The 17,463-nt window shown below is 40.1% G+C and overlaps 2 long non-coding RNA genes across 2 annotated transcripts in view; one reads left to right on the plus strand and one right to left on the minus strand.

Annotated features, from left to right (window-relative positions):
- The window catches only part of LOC149317430 (uncharacterized), a 20,250-nt gene extending 12,933 nt beyond the window's left edge, over window positions 1-7,317 (plus strand). Inside the window, exon 3 of the long non-coding RNA XR_016280745.1 lies at window positions 6,172-7,317. This is a non-coding gene — a long non-coding RNA (uncharacterized LOC149317430). The remainder of the gene's footprint in view (window positions 1-6,171) is intronic.
- Window positions 7,318-13,711: 6,394 nt separating this feature from the next.
- The window catches only part of LOC149317431 (uncharacterized), a 64,816-nt gene continuing 61,064 nt past the window's right edge, over window positions 13,712-17,463 (minus strand). The window contains exons 3-4 of the long non-coding RNA XR_016280633.1: window positions 14,098-14,160; window positions 13,712-14,002 (exon numbers count right to left, since the gene is read on the minus strand). This is a non-coding gene — a long non-coding RNA (uncharacterized LOC149317431). The remainder of the gene's footprint in view (window positions 14,003-14,097; window positions 14,161-17,463) is intronic.

Here is a 17,463-nt window from a genome sequence, read left to right on the forward strand (position 1 = left end):
CATCCTTACCATATTATAACCACTTTACACTTCCTCCCTCTTGCCTACCCCCCCCCCCCATTTTAAACACCTATTACAGACAACATCAGACCTAACAGACAGGTTGACTTCCTAGACTACCAGATAGACTTTTATTGTTAACACTTGCCTATCGGCTTTCCATATTCCGTATTTCATTTATAACTTTAAGTAGTATTTCCTATGTAGAAGGTAAAAATACTGCAAAAACAAAAAATATGAATTATTAAAAGAAGCTATTTAATTTCTCCTCTCCACTGCTGAAGAAAAAAGACAGTGAACTGTTCAACCATGTTACAAGAATTTCTGTATTAGATTTTTAGTCGCTACCTTACCCCATTCCTCTTCAAAAAATGTTAATACCTTTTTCCAATACTCTAACTGTTTTTCTCTATTCATGCTATTTGAAGTTCGGGTTTCAATATCCATCCCCATCCCTTCATATAGTTTTAATAACCATTCGTCACTAGTTGGGATTGTTTCGCTTTTCCATCTTTGAGCATAACACATTCTAGCTAAGGAGACCATGTGGAAGAAGCATTCAAATTTATGTCTTGATAATATTTTAATTATCCTTATAGCTAGGCAAAGTTTGGGAACTGGGTAGGCACTGTTTCTTGATCAAAACAAATGTGATTGGTTTTTATCCATTGAGTTTCTTAGAAGATGGGCTGCACTTTCATCATATGTGGAAAATTACATGATAATTTCAGTCTTGTTTGTAATAACAAGTACAACACTATAAACAATACAGGGTTTTTCATTTCTTTCTTCTGAGAAGAAGAGGAAAACCATTTTAATATGTCACCGAAGACAGAATAGAGATGAAGCAGAGTCATGTTGTTAGCCTTTTCAGCTTCACCAGACATCCCATTGGTCCTACATTCTGGTTATCCACACATTGGGATGAACATGTGCAGGAGAAAGCCTAATGAGAGAGCAGTTGCTCACTCATGCATTTCCACACTTTCAGATTGAGGCTTCCTTAGTATAGAGGTCCACAACATCCAGGAGATGGGCCCAGATTCCAGCAGCTTCCTTCCCAGGCTACCACTTGACCCTTCCCCCTTTCTGTGGTGAACATGTTAAGGGGACTACTCTTCCTTGTGAAAGCAGCCAGTCAGAAGAGAAGACAGGAAAAGGAGATGCCATTGTAACTGGGAGGAGATGTTGTGACCAGAAGTTCCCGTATCTCTCCAACTTCCTTAGTATTTCTGGGTGGAACTTCAAAAGTAGTTCAACTTCAACTATCCTAGAGTTTTGAAACAACAAATTTAAGAGCTAATTTGTTTTCCCTAAACTATTGCCTTCATCTGCCACTTAATAATTAACTTTGCACTCACCAGATTAATCTAAAGGAGAAGGGGGAAAGGATTATTTGCTCATTAGAGTTTCCTAGAAACTGGCAATGTGCAATCAGGACAAGTAAAATGAGGACTTGATTGCTTGAGACAAAACTCTTTCCAATTGTTCTTTCCAATGTTCTTACAGATGAAGACATCCACTAAGGGCCACATATGATTATATGTGCCATTTGTGTGCTTGATATTTATATTTTTAAACAGTGTTCAGTCAGTACCCAATCTACATCTGGATTGCAATGCTCAGGAAAGTGGGATATAAATCCAAATTGATGTAAATCTAGTAAATCTACATAAACACACACATACACACACACACAGAGAGAGAGAGAGAGAGAGAGAGAGAAAGGAAAATGGTTATCCACCAGGTCTGTATGTGGTGTATTTATTAGCATACTTTTGATATAATATTACTCTGTATTTCTGGTTTCCTCAGGAGTTCAGCATATAATATACAATAAAATAAGATTGTTTTAATAGTATATATGGATAATAGAGTCAATGTGATGTCATGGTTTGAGTGTTGGACCGTGGCTTTTCATTCCATCTCATTTCTTTGGTTGGTGGTTCTGTGGTCATTTGCCCCCAGCTTTGCAGATCTTTGTACTGTCCAAGATGCAGAGATGGCTAATAAGTCAAATGAAGAAACCGTACCTCATTTTCTGTGATGCTGAGTGATGACAGTACATTCTTTCCCCAGAAAGGCATATCCTTTTCAAGGGGCAAAGAATCATAGAATCATAAAGTTGGAAGAGACCACAAGGGCCATCCAGTCCAACCCCCTGCCATGCAAGAATTCTCAATCAAACCAGACAGATAGCCATCCAACTTCTGTTTAAAGACCTCCAAGGATGGAGACTCCACTACACTCTGAGGTAGTTTGTTCCACTGTTGAACAGCCCTTACTGTCAGGAAGTTCCTTCAAATGTTGAGGTGGAATCTCTTTTCCTGTAACTTGCACCCATCGTTCTGGGTCCTGTTCTCTGGAGCAGCAGTAAACAAGCTTGCTCCCTCCTCAATATGACATCCCTTCAAATATTTAAACAAGGCTATCATATTACCTCTTAACCTTCTCTTCTCCAGGCCAAACATCCTCAGTCCCCTAAGTCATTCCTCATAGGGCATGGTTTCCAGACCCTTCACCATTTTAGTCTCCCTCCTTTGGACAGTTTCTCAACATCTTTTTTTAATTGTGGTGCCCAGAACTGGACACAATATTCCAGGTGGGGCCTGACCAAAACAGAATAGAGTGGCACTATTATTTCCCTTGATCTAGACACTATACTTTTATTGATGCAGCCTAAAATTGCATTGGCCTTGTTAGCTGCCGCATTGCACTGTTGACTCATGTTCAACTTGAATAGTACTGGGCCCTGGACAGAACCTTGTGGGACCCCACTGGTCACTTCTCTCTCCAGGATGAAAAGGAACTAGTGTTGAGCACCCTTTGGGTTCGGCTGGACAACCAATTACAAATCATGTAACAGTTACCTTGTCTAGCCCACATTTTACAAGCTTCTTTGCCAACTGGCGTGAGATGCAACCCATCCCTTGGCAGACGTCCCCCCCCCCCCAATGGAACCGCAGCCCATACAAGCCTATTGTAAAGTATATGAATTCCATGCCTCTCTTTCTTTGACATTCTTTGGCAGTGCAGTGGGCACAAATAATGAATAAAAATTCAAGAATAATACAACGAAAGAGAGAGACACTTAAATAACTTGCACTTACCACATATCCTTGCCATATGGGGTACTGGCACCAACATGTGTGCACCTTTATTTTGTGTTAACACACTTTTTTTTACACTTGAGATCACTTGTTCTCAGAAAATACTTTTCATTACCAAGTTCCACTTCCCTTCCAGGATTTAATCATCAGTTCAGATTATTGTGAAAAGAGATACAGGTCCATACAAGGAAAGGGGTCTTAAAGTACTCCAAAAACAGTCTTCTCACTTTTTAATTGTTAGCAGTGCTATCCATGAACAATTAAATAGGGTTGAAGTGTAGGGCAGAGTGGGCCTTGTGTTTCTAAGAAGAAATGCAAAAAGCAAAGCATGGTAAAACACATTGTATGCTCACTGTGAAATACATTTGATTTTCTATTTTTACATGCTAGAAGTTTTAATAGAAATCTTATTTAGCCACTCTGGGCCTCAACCGAAACAACAATGTAAGATAATTAATGATTTGAAAATACGTAGAGCTAGTGCCTTTGCTATTATGCCAAAAGTAGTCAACAGATCTAAAACACAATGGTCGGGCTAACTATCTATCTTGCATTTCTGAATTCGTGAAGCTGAATTTGTTATCATGCAGATAAAAGAATGAAGCAAAAGAGAAGTTAGGAGTTCCCTAGAGAGGAAAACATTTGTGCATGTACACACACACACACACACACAGGTATATGTGGTATATGTTTAAACTGTATGTCAGAGAATGGCAAGAGGATATCAACCTTACTAATCATGTATGTGAACTTTCTTAATGTCTTTGAATTGTTAAATAGGCTCTCTGCCAAAGTATTTCACTGAAGCATAATTTGACATCCAATTTTTTTTCTTCATTTATTTCCTGCTACACCCACACACATATTTATATGTACATTCACATAGAACTTGCATAACAAAGGCAATAATTCAATACTAAATGTAAATTGCCTACCGCATTTCTATAATGCCTCAGAGCATTACAGAGGTATAACATACATTTAAAATGTTCAAATAAATGTAACATGCTAAAACAAGTAAATCTGTGTTTCCCTACAAATTATTATCTTTGAACATCTGTTTGAGGTGTTGTCTCTTTTAATCTCCTGCCCGCCCACAATTTCTTTTGCCATTTTGAATATACCCACATTTTTCTTGTCTGAACGTAAAAATATAATCTTTCCTATCTCATCACCTGGTTCCTTTATGTTGGCATTGGCTGCCTCTACAACTATAAAATCATGGCTAAATGGATACTGTGTCCATCAGAACAAACCAATACCCCAAGGAAAATTTACTGACATATTCCAAGTCAGGTCAACGTATGGTGCCTGAATCAAAGACCATGTCTCCATAGGGTTTATATTCTTGCATGTGGTGTTAAGGTATATAAATTCATGTTAAATGGACCATTCTTTTGAGTCCATTATCCAGTTATATATTTGAAAGAATTTGGAGAAAAACTCTGAACTGCTGCCAAAAATATAACAATTGGCTCTCATCATGGAGGGACAACCCTGAAATTTCAAACTTTATGGATTAATCCCCTGATGAGAGCTGCTCATTAACACTTTATATGTTTGTTTGTTTTTATTTCTCTACATAATTTATATAATTTATTTCTGTAAATAGCCTCTTCGTCATGAATTTTCGGCTTTTAGTATATCACTGTCTTTCCCCCTGCCCCAAACACAGTGCTTTCAGCCTATGATTTTTGTTTCTTGGGTTTTTAACAATAACCTGATAAGAGCTGCAAGTGCACACAGAAGAAACATACAACTATTAAGGATATAAACTTTTTTAGAAGAAGAAGAAGAAGAAGAAGAAGAAGAAGAAGAAGAAATTAGCTATAAATTGGATCTTTTGAGCATGAGATAAAGACTTTTGGGTCTCCTTCACAATATGATGACACAGTACAGACCACCGAAAAACGGCAGTCTGCCAGTGCCTGTTTTTACTCCGGAGGGACGGTGCAGCCCCCAAACTGCACACCGTCACTCTGTAGTAAAAAGAACCTGGAAAAAACAGTTTCTTTTTCCATCGACATAGTTACGTCACAAGTGCGCCAATGGCGCACTCGTGACGTAACTGGTGCAGCATGACATGTGGACGCTATGCGTCTGTTACATCATAATGTATGCAGGGCACCACCGTTATAGCGCTGCCAGTACGTGCTAGGGTTAGGGACTGTGCGGTTGCCGCATGGTCCCTAACCCTAGTTGCGCCGCTGCCATTCCACAAAGGGCCCATCTGTCCCAGGCCATAGTTATGGCAGCATTCTACAGAATCCTGGGGTTCGTAGTTTTACAAGGTATTTAGAATTCTCAGCAAGAGAGCTCTAGTGCTGCAATCAAACTATCAGTCCCAGGATTCTCTAGGATGCAGCTATGGCAATTAAAGCAGTATCAAAATGCTATAAATGTTTTGTGTGAAAGAAAGGTTGATTTATAGATCTAATTACATTTTGATAGTCTAACATTTGTCAACTTTTTGATAGCCCTGTGAGTTTTATTGTATTTGTTTTATCTTCCAATGCTGGGTCTTATCCCACAATGGGCCCTCCACATTCACTTGTATTAGGGGCACAGGATACACACCCCCATGAAAGTGGAAAAACCACAAATTAAAAAAACGACATTTTTTTAACCTGAGAGAACACCCCTCTAGGAATCTCAAGGTCCTCCAGCACAACATTGTGGTCAATGTCCGGTGGAAGTTGACTACAGAGTCACACTGGAGGACCTAGAGAGAATATATTAATCAAATCTGCAAATAATCAGATCCACAAAAGTCAAAGCCACAAATGTGGAGGGCTGGCTGTAATTTAAAGCCTGTGAATTAATATATATATATATATATATATATATATATATATATATATATATAGGTTTTATCTTTTAATGTAAGCTGACCCAAGAAGCATACAAATTTGAACTAACATGAAATAAATATTGTCTACTTTGACTAGTAAGTTCTCCAGTGTCTTAGCCAATTACTCTTTGCATTGCCTGTTATGAGAAAACATATACCTAGAATAATAACAATAATAAATTTTTATTTATATCCCATCTCTCCCTACAGATCGAATATGATGCACCTAATGATGTACCCCTCCTCCTCTGAAGTCAACACTGGGCATGCTAAAGCCTAGAACATACCGGCTCTGTCATTTGACAGTATGGGCCACAATTGGGTGTATTAGAATTAGAGTTCCTTTCACCTTTTAGTGTTCTGAACTTCAGCTCCCAGGAGCCGCAGTCAGCACGGCCAATAGTAAGAGGCTGTGCGAGCTGAAGTCCAAAGCATCTGAAAGACTGATGGTTGATACCTAAAACATTTTCATAGCCACAGTGGATGGTTTGCATAATTTTGCATGACATGGGAGCTCTGGCACAGGTTTCTATGTGCCATTTTGCTTGGGCAGCAGTGCCTTGGCTTGATACAAGAGCCCATCTGTAAGCTTTGGAAAGCTGATGATTCCCTGGGCAAAGGTCACCAAACTAAGATTATGCGTAATGAGTAGATTTAATGGGAAAAAGAGAAATAGAGCTAAAAGTAAATGATCCTCAATGGTGGTATTTAAGGCTTAAGGCTGCTCCCAACATTACCTTTTAAAGACATAAGACTTCTCTCATGAGTCATCCCCATGTGGGTATAATTAATACAAGTAAGTTGCACAGAGGCAGCCTCTGCAATGTGCACATCTCTTTCCTTTAGGTGCATTAATTATTTCCACATGCTGTTTTCAGATACAAGAGTGACATAAGGGGGGAGGGGTGCTATGTTATTAAATAGTAACATGAGAAAGAGCCCATGTGCTCCTATTTTGGCCTGAGTGCTTACGTGGGAGGATGGATATTTGGGATGACTGGAAATAGACTGCCTTATATTTAGATGTATCACTATGAAACATCACGAGGATTATAGGCAGTACAGAGAAGTCGTAAAGATGGGAGCAGCATAGCTAGATGGGGATAACGCTTCGTGCTTTGCTGACTATCTCACGACAAAAAGATCCTGTGTCAGCTGGAAAGCTATGAATTACACTTACTTAGGATGACAGGTCCAGCCTGTCTCTAGCTCTGGTAACCCAAATCACTTTTCTTTTTCTCTCGTGGAGAAACTGTCAAGGAGATTGAGAGAAAGAGCTAGGGAAACATCCCCAGCAGTCTGAAGTCTCCCCCCCCCCGAATGCCACCATTCTGATGCCTCCACCTCTTTTTCCCCCACCCCACCCCCCAAAAAAAATAAAACTATAACCATTTTCATTAGTTACTCTGGTTTTTTATGTTTGATTTTGAGTCTGCTTTTTAGCCCAATTTAGTTTACAATCCACCTGGTAACTACTTGCTTTTCAGGCTTGTAAAGGGACAGAGCCAGGCTAGAAAAGGATGTAGTGTTGGGACTAGACCAAGACAGTCAAGGTGCAACAGTTACCAAATATTTAAAACAAAACTATTGGTGAAGAGATCAATTCAGTTTAAGAGCATCAAATCTAATCTGGACTAGAATCCTCTTCATATTGTGGCCAAATGGATGTCTACTGGATGCATATAACCTGAACACAAATGCAATGACCCCTTTCCATTTGTGTTCTCCTGCAACAAATACTACCGAGAATAACCACTGATAACTTTGTCCTCCATGAATTTGTCTAATTCCCTTTTAAAGCAGTCCAAGATGGTGGCCATCATTGCATTTTCTTATAGTAAATTCCATAGTTTAACTGTGCAATGTGTGAAGGATTTGGTTCCAGGACTCCCTGTCGATACCAAAATCTGTGGAAGCTCAAGCCCCATTATGTACTATGGGGTAGTAAAATGCCATCCCTTATAGAAAATGCCAAACCCAAGGTTTGCTTTTTGGAATCAATAAAAAATATTTTCAAGCCGTGGATGGCTGACACTGTGGATGCAGAATCTATGGATACGGAGGACCAATTGCACTTCCTTTTCTTGGTTTAGAATCTCTCATCCTTCAGCTTCACCAAATTATAAATTTCAGGATTTATTTACTAGGTAAAGGCTTTCTTGTAGACCAACAGTGGCATCATCGCCTCTGGTTTCACCCAGCGCAAGGGCCTGGCTTTCCTGGGGGCAGGACTTCTGCTGTGGTAGTGGGGCCTTCAAGAGCAGTGCACTCGTTTTCCTCATGAGGAAAATGAGGCAATGGCACCAAGGTGATAATAGGGCACTCAGCTTCTCTTGGTGCCACCACATCATTTTCCTCATAAGAACAAGAAAACAGCACCAAGTTTAGGGATTGCTTGGCTCCCTTGGTGCTGCTGCATCAAAGAGAACAAGACGATGGCACCAAGGTGGAGGTGGGTGCTCAACCTCCTTTGATGCCAGCATGTTATTTTTCTCCTGGGAAGAACCATGCAATGGCACCAAGGTCATGGGGTTGACTGGGTGGCACCTCTCTTCTGGGGTGTCACTCAAAGTGGGCTGCATCTCCAGCACCCCTTTAATGACACTACTGTAGACCAACATGTTTTTTAAAAAACATTTTTCAGCCATCTTTATCTGAAGCCTGCTTTCTCTCATCCTGAACTGTGGGGTGAAGGGGCAGTGTTCAGGTGGCCAGAACCATCCTTAAATAATTATTGTTTGTTAGGCTTGAATTATAGTGAACATCACAATAGGATTTAAACCCTCCTAGAATCAGTATTTCATCCCAGTAAGACCAATATGGATGACAAATATGTTGAGGTGGCTAGTTTCCGGGACCAAAATAAGTAAAATAATAAAAGGCAGAAAGCTGGGTTTCTGAGATCAGTTCAAGACTCCATCAAATCAGGCCTGGCCTAACCACTGGGCACAGAAAGATGGCATTTTGAGGAAGCAGATTCTTAAGGGTAGAGAACAAGCTAGACTGTTGCCTGCAGGCATTCTGGAAGAAGTTATCCCAATACATATGCTGAAAAGTCTAGTTGGCTTTTATATATGAAATGAGAAGATACACCATCTTGTCCTTTACAAAGGCTAGCCAAGCATCCTTCAAAAAACACCTCATTCTGCTTAAATAAAGATAATAGAAACAGAAATTAATAGAGATAAAATACCGTCCTGGTATTTTATATACCTCAGCCTTTTGGAAACTCATTTCCTATAAGTTTGCAAAAGACTCCTTGCTCTCATCTATTTTCTGTCATTAAAACACTAATAGTACCTAGAAGTTTCACATCTATGCTTATATAGCCCTCAGCAACTGGAAAACATTTGAATTTAACAATAATGACTCCAGCTAAATACCTGGGGGTTTCATGTTGGGGTGGAAGCAAATGCCTTGAAGAAAATGTTGGGATTTATTCTATTTTAAAAAGAAATCTGTGTCCTATTACACTGATTGCCTATGATGGTTTTCAATCAATTTATCAAAATTGTTAGGACTTGGAATATGGGCAGCCCTTTGGCATAAGCAGAGACTAATGCTAGTGGGCAGAAACTGGGGAAGAGTTACCAGCTGCACATCAAGATAAGACTCCCTTTCCCGCTATCTAAAGGGGGTAACTTGGCTTTTCAGGGAAATGAATAGCCTTTTCAGTCTGACCTCAGACTGAAATGAAGATTAAAAACAATACCTGTATGGTTTTTGTGGGTTTTTCAGTCTATGTGGCCATGTTCTGGAAGAGTTTATTCCTGACATTTCACAAGCATCTATGGCTGGCATCTTCAGAGGATGCTGGCATGGGAGTGAGGGGGGCCTATATACTGTGTGAGTCTTAGCTGAAAGGAAGTAATTTACATGTTAATCTGTGTGTCAGTCTGTTGTTGAATGGCAAGGCCTCACGATATCAATTCAATTAGTGATCCATTGTCTGCTGGGAAAATCCCTGACCTTCAGTGGTTGTCATTTGCACTTGCTGGGTCTTTGGTGTTTTTCAGGACTGGTGGCCAAACTGAGCACGGTACAGACCGCCTGCCGCTTTTCGCGGTGGATTGGGGTGCTCCAGCAGCTCTGCGGCCCCAATCCAATGTTTTTCCAGGCCAAAGAGAAGCAGCAAAAAGCCGCTTCTCTTTAGCCTGGAAAAGGGGTGCCCTTGCAACCTTAGGCGCTAACGGCACCACGGCGCTAAAATGGAGAAAGGGGTGCCACCGCTGCCCCTTTCTCCTCTGCATTGTTGGCATGGCTGTTTGGTTGCCACGCCAATGATGTGGGTGCCCAAAAGGAGCTCTGTTTTGGAGCTCCTTTCTGCACTACCGCCAGGCTACCATAAGTGGCCTGGAGCGGTGCGGATAAATCACACACATGCCACACTGTTTGGATGCAGCACGTGTGTGATGTTATTGCTACGCACGCCGTGTGGACAGCACCGCATAACGATGGCACCCTCCACATGTACAGTTGGTGCGCACTTCCTAACCCTAGTATCACCGGGAGCACCCCGTTTTATGGCGGTGTGTACCAGCCCATTGTTTACTTTATGGGTTTCTTCTTTCCTGATTAAGTTGTCTAGTTCTGAATTTCAGTGGCTTCCCTGTGCATTCTAAACTGATAGTTGTTGGCATAGTCCAGAATGTCAGTGTTTTCTAATAGCATTTTATGCCCAGGATAGTTTATAATGTGTTCTGCTACTGATGACTTCTCTAGTTGACCCAGTATTTTTTAGAATTTAACAATATAGCCGTGTTAGTCTGTAGAATCAGTATGTGGAGAGATCTTGCAGCACCTTTGACACTAACTGAAAGAAATTAGCAGCATGAGCTTTCATAGACTTCAGTCTGCTTCCTCAGATGCATTATATTTTGTTACAATGTCCAGAAATAAGCTTGTAGATACAAACCCTTTGCTCCCCACATTTTTAAAAATGATGCTATGATATTCAGTATTCAAATGAAAGCTACCCTACATCTGGGACAATTCTAAAGGAAGGTTATTTTCCTCCATTGCAAGTTGCATTGGTACACCAGCCTGTGACTTTTAGGGTGAGCCTATGGGCTATTTCTTACAGCAAAAGTCACCATTATACTTTAACCAGCCCATTACCACTCCACCCAGTGAGTACACATGTTAAAAAAGGAAAGAGAGGCAATATTATTATTATTATTATTAGACTGGAAATGATGTATTCATTACCTCCATGGTGCCAAAATTTGCTTTAGCGGCTAGTAAGATTAGACTTGGTTCTCAAGATGGGAGCTATGATTAGAAGTCTCATTTGCCATATGTTTTTATCACTAATGGTGTATTATTTTATACAATATAAACGTATTGTATAAAATATGCAACTCTTGCCTAGTATGATTTGGTTATTACTTTCTAGGTAATGGGATTATTTTATTATTATTATTTTGTTTATCTGTATTTTCCCCCAGAAATTCTGTGTCTTGATCCTTTTATATTGCTGTTGTGCCTACTGGCTGGCTCAGTATCACATTATGACGTCTTTTAGCTTTTAACAATAAAGATATTTTACATACATTATTATTATTATTATTATTATTATTATTATTATTATTATTATTATTATTGTTATTGTTATTATTATTATTATTATTTGCCTTCCATTGCTTGCTTGTCCAGAGATCATATGATCAGGCAGGGTTTGCCCTGTCATTGGGCACAGTGAAGAAAACTGTAACCTTGGGAAGCAACTGAAGTAGCACCAAATTGCTACATATTTGAAATTTCATTATTGCTTTTTTTTTTTAATTGCCAGTTTTGGAGAGAGATGCTTGTATGATTTTGTGCACAAATTTCTTCCCTGACTTTGATCACTACACATCTTGACTTAGTTGGAGCAGAGTGCCATTTTGTGTTGTGCATCAAGCAACAAAATGTTTTTGCCTGACTCTTTGAACAGACAATGGCAGCAAGAAACCAGGTTAAACAAAACATCTCAGTCCCACACCAGTTGCCCTCCACTTTATTTCAGTGACTTTACCTGGAGAGTAAATTGACAAAATATCTGTGCTTGGCATTGCTTGCACTGATTTTAAAGACTGGGTTCTAAGGCATTTTGGGTTAGAATTTCATTTGAAGCATTGAGGTATGTTTGAGAATAAGCATCCCTCTTTAAAGGAAATCTTCTGCCAGCTTCTTTTGATGCCTTTTCTGCCAGCAAATTGGTCACTCCCCCAAAAAACATCTGTGACAGGCTCAGTAATATGGTTTCAGAGGTATCTTTTCAGATGACAGTGTAAATATACACATTTGCTATTCCAGGATGAATGAAAAGGAACAGTGGATCAACCTTCATAGATAATCAGACCCCTTCTCTGAACATGATGGGGAAAAACACATTAGCGTAGAATCACAGAAATGTAAAAATTCCCTGATGCATGTGAACAAAGCATCATCTCTAAATTTCAGTTTGGATGTATATTGTTGAAATGTATGACATACGACAGAAAGGCTTTCATTTGCTGGGTGACTGCATGCATCGCTTTAGAATAAGAACAACAGCCTCTGAAGCAAAGCAAGATTTGCCATTTGCAGAAATTAAGGAGAGTGACAACCATCTTTCCAAAACAGGCTTAAAATAATCAGAAGGCCAAAGATGAAGGAAAAGAAATGTGCTAGAGGCCCAGATCTGAATCAATGGTTGCCCAAGACATTTTCCTGCCTGATGCAGCACCCAGATAAGATTGCCATCCACCACTGGTACAGACTGGGAGGCATTACTTTGTATAATCCTATTGCACCACTGAGACACCAGTTCTTGCCTTTATCTTTCCCCTTGTATAGCTTCATCTGAAGGAGGCTACTTTAGTGCACACTATTGCAAAATCAGTTGATTGTGCCTCACCCTTGGGGACCTTCCTGCTCATTCTGCTGCATCAGACCCAGAACCTCTGCCCTAAAGTCTTGCCCTCAGAGCACTACTGAGTATAGATAGTATCTAGCAAGATAGACCAATGATCTGATGGTATAAGGATGTTTCCTGTCTTCCTCTTATTAGGAGTTTAGTAGCAGAGATCATCTCAGCTAGTTAAAGGTGAAGATCAGGCCAGAGAGAAGAGCCTTACTAAAAGAATTTCATGGAAAGGATGCGGGTTGAGTTCTCACAATAGTAAAAGGCAAAACAAATCACCTCTCCTTCTTGTTCTTCCCAGTGCCTCCTCCACACACACAGTGGGCTCTTCTAGACAGGGCAAATGTTTCCAGAGGTCATGGTATTTGTTACAGTAGGGTTTTTTTTGTAGTGGTGGGGGGGATAAAATTTCCTAATGACATTTTTGGTGTCCCAAAATATTTTTTGACAATTCCTAGCACCAACTGCAACATTTTATTCTAATCTCCTTTGCTCCTCTTTCTGTCCCCCCCCTTTTTTGAAAAAAAAAACCTCTCTTAGCATTATAGTGCTGTATTATATCAGTGAAATGACACTTTTGCACTATGGTACTAAAATTCTAGGAAAATGTATGAAGAAAAGAGAGAAGAAAAAAATGCCCTTCAACGGATAGTATCACCTCAGAAAACTATGCCCTCACATTCAAAAATGATTTGGAACAATCACTTGCAGATTCAAGACAGACCCTGCCCCAAATAATATTATGAGCAGACATGAAGGCAACAACAAACTGGCAACACCTGATAAAACCCAAGGAACTTTATTGCAAGAACTTCTACTATACCAATCTGGAAGAGCCCAATATCTGGCTGCTTGTGCATTTAAAAGACATTCCAGTTCTGATTTGGAGAGAACATATTGAAACTAACAAGTCTCATATTCATACATTGTTAATGTAGCCAAGTTGTGCATGTGTGTTATATTTGTGAATGCATACATATACAGCATTGCCAAACCTCATTTTATTCCAATAGACACAAAATAGCAGATATGATTGAAAATGTTCATTGTAAACTCTGTGTGTTTTTTAAGAAACACATTTGTAGAAGAATCTATGATTCCATCAAGCTTTTACAAGGCGACATGTCAATAATCTGTGATCTTGCTATCCATAGCCTAGGTAGAAGGAAAAATAAAATAGAGAACATTGTCAGTACTTACATTTACAATCTATATGATAAAATTTAGATAGTAAACCTATACATACTTACCTGAAATTAATTCCCACCAAATTTAGCAAGGTTTATGTCTGAATAGATCTGTATAGGATTGCACTGTTGGAGAATGAAAGATAGCATTTGGTAATCAAGTAGTAACTTCCACTTTATTTATATCAAGAACTGAATCAATTATACTCATTTGTGTGAATTAATATTATGGACCTGTTTATAGGCAATACCATAGGGTGAAGGTTTGGAAGCTTTGTTCTGAATGCCAATGCTTAGAAACATAAGCCAATATTGCCAATAGCAAAGGGACAGAAGAGTTGTAGCCCAAATCATCCAGAGCAGTGATTCCCAAACTGTAGTCCTCTAGGTGTTTCAGACTTCAGATCCCAGAAGCCCCAGCCAATGTGGCAACATTCTGAAATTCAGGGATCTGAAGTTCAAAACATCTGGAGGACAAAGGTTTGGGAACCACTGATCTAGAAGACCACAGCCAGGGATGTCACTAGGGGTGTGTGGACTGCACCAGGTGTCACCTCAGGGGGATGGTCACTCCTGTCCGTCCCAAAACACACATCTCATTGCCCTCCATTGCCTGCCAGGGTGCCACTGCGGCCCATTGGCTGTGGCTGCTGGTGAGGCTGGGGTGCTACTGTTGCCTAGCAGGACCTTCCAGGAGGGTCACAACTCCTGAGCGAGTAAGAAAGCGTGTCACCTCCTGTTTGTTCACCCAACAACTGTGTCAAATCTGGAACAAGCTGTGGGCACCTCTCCCCATCAGCTGGTATGGGGGTGCAGTGTTTTCTGGGCCCTGTGTGGCTGCTGGGCAAGTAGCTGTGCCAAACCCAGATGAAACAGGCTGCCATGTGGCAGCCTTTCTATCCTCCCCATCAGCTGCCACTATTGGTGTACACAGCGTGTAGCTGTGCCAGATTTGGAATAAGCTGTTAGGTGTCAACAGACACATCTCATTGCCATAACAGAGGTGGTCTGGCTGGTGGAGGGGAGCAGGTGGAGTGTGCCAGCCAGGTAATTTGGAGGGGGGGGGGGGTTAACTGCATTACTGCATCGAGGTGTTACTAATCCTAGCGCCACCACTGCCCACAGCTGCACTGTTCCTTCCTTACAGACTGATCTGTCAATGACACCAGAAACTGGACTTCCAGAAGCAGTTCAAACATTCAGTAAGAGGTTAAATTAAAAGTGTGAGCAGGGCAAGCAAGTTATCCTTACTGCTTCACTTAAGGAATACAGCAGTAGTCCCAAAAGGAGAACCTCAGTTAGATGTGGGGACCTTTCCTATGATGTGGAACACTGAAAATCAAGTTTTCTGATCGTACGGGGGCTGTGAACACAGAAGATGCTGTCTTCTTTAAACTGTGGTGAGGTGATGCCAGGCTACTCCCTCTGCTCACATGTTCCATTTTTTCTTAATGTCTTTGCATATTCTTGAAATCTGAAAACCAGATTATTAAACTTACCTGATTAAAATGGACACCAACCTTGTCTCTGAATCTTTATTCATTTTTTAAAATTTAAAATATGTACAGACACCCATAATTAGCAAATCCTCTAAGACAGTATCGAAATTAATTTAAAATTAAAGTAAAAATGCAGCAACAATCAACTACATGAATTATCAAATTCAACAATTTTACTCTTGGTTCTTGCTTATTTGGAAAATGGTTTTCTCCAGTTGGCAGCATCTGCTTAAGATCCTTTCTGGATAACCCATGTTTACTAGGGATGAACTTAATTTCACACAAACATGGACTGGGGGGGGGGGAGGGGGGAGTATAGATTAGCACTGCCATCACATCATGGAAGACACCTTAAAGAAATATGGCCAGTTTCTCTAGCTTACAGTGAGTATAGTTTTGTTTCCATCTTCCTGGATAAATATGCTGCTAACCATGGAGGGCTGCTTTCAACATGGTGTTAGGATCATATATAGGCTAATTTTTAAAAACATATATAAACCTGAGGTGGGACCAGGCTTACTTAGATCCATGCACATATTAAGCTTTGACAAGCTTTGGTTTATAATATTCTAGGGTCTATAAATGCACACTTCAAGGACTGAGAATTGGCATAAAACACAACTTTAATTAAACAAGAGTATGAGCCAGTAGCTAGCACAACGGTTCCAGGTTTTTCTATATACTCTTAACAGGTTGTATTGGATTTAGGGCATGTCATTAAAGTATGGCCCAGTCCAGATGGGCCAAATGCGCCGTGCTGGCAGCATACTAGGGTTAAGGGATCACACGGCAACCATACAGTCCCTAACCCTAGTACGGCACGTTGCTGTCATAATGGCGGCAACCTTTGTGTACGGGTGCCGCCATTGTGACATCACAAGTGCACCATTTGTGCACTCAGGTGTCACAAGCACGGCACAAAAAGAACCCGCTTTTCACGGGTTCTTTTTTCTCTACAGGGAAGCTGCATGGTTTGGCCTTTTTGGGAGGTCTGTACTGGGCCTATGATTACTTTAATACTGTCGATTAAAATCATAGAATCAAAAGTCTATGTTCCTGTTATGGTTGGTCATCCAGTCCAAACCCCTACCAGGCAGGAAGACACAATCAAAGTACTCCCAATAGAAGATCATTCAGCCTGTTTGAAAACCTCCCAAGAAAGAGACTCTACCATGGATTATTGGTCCATTTGAGGAAATGTCTCAAAATTAGGAACTCTTCATGTCATATTCTTTCATCTGGGGATTCATTATCCATTCATTAGTTTCCACTGTTCCTTCTGTATTTTTCTTAACATGATTTCTTCTTTTTTGGCTGATGCCACATTGCACAATTAATGCAGTTTGACACCAGTTTAACTGTCATGGATTCATCCTATGGAATCCTGAGATTTGCAGTTAGTTGTGGCACCAGAGTTCTGTGACAAAGAAAGCTAAATATCTCAGAAAACTATAAATCCCAGAATTCCAGAGCATTGGTGTCAAACTGCATTAATTTTGCAATGTAGATATAGCCTTGTTCTTCCTCTTCCTCTTCCTCTTCTTTGTCTTTTGAAGCCTGGTAATTCAACCTTAAATTCTCACAATTCATTGAGAGAATGCAATTCATCACATCAACCATCTCTCTCTTTCTCTCTCAGTTTTAGTATTAGGTACATGGTTGATCTTTTGTCCATTAATATAAAGGATAACATTTTGAAAGAATGAAGATTCCTTTTAATCCTTTAAACTAAAGTCTTTTTCTGACAGTTGCAAAATAAAATTGGGTCTTAGAGAGTAATTTAAGATTAATATTAAACCACCAGTGGGGGGAAAATACTACAAAGCATTGCTGAGGTTGCTGTGGTAACTTCTCAGTTTTTCCTTAGTAGTCATCTAAATAGTCATGTAAAGCTTTCATTAGTGGCCAGCTCAAATTAGACCTTCCCCAA

The sequence above is a fragment of the Sceloporus occidentalis genome, unplaced genomic scaffold (assembly GCF_023333645.1).
Source record: "Sceloporus occidentalis isolate IW3139 unplaced genomic scaffold, rSceOcc1.0.p SCAF_3, whole genome shotgun sequence".
Taxonomy (NCBI): domain Eukaryota; kingdom Metazoa; phylum Chordata; class Lepidosauria; order Squamata; family Phrynosomatidae; genus Sceloporus; species Sceloporus occidentalis.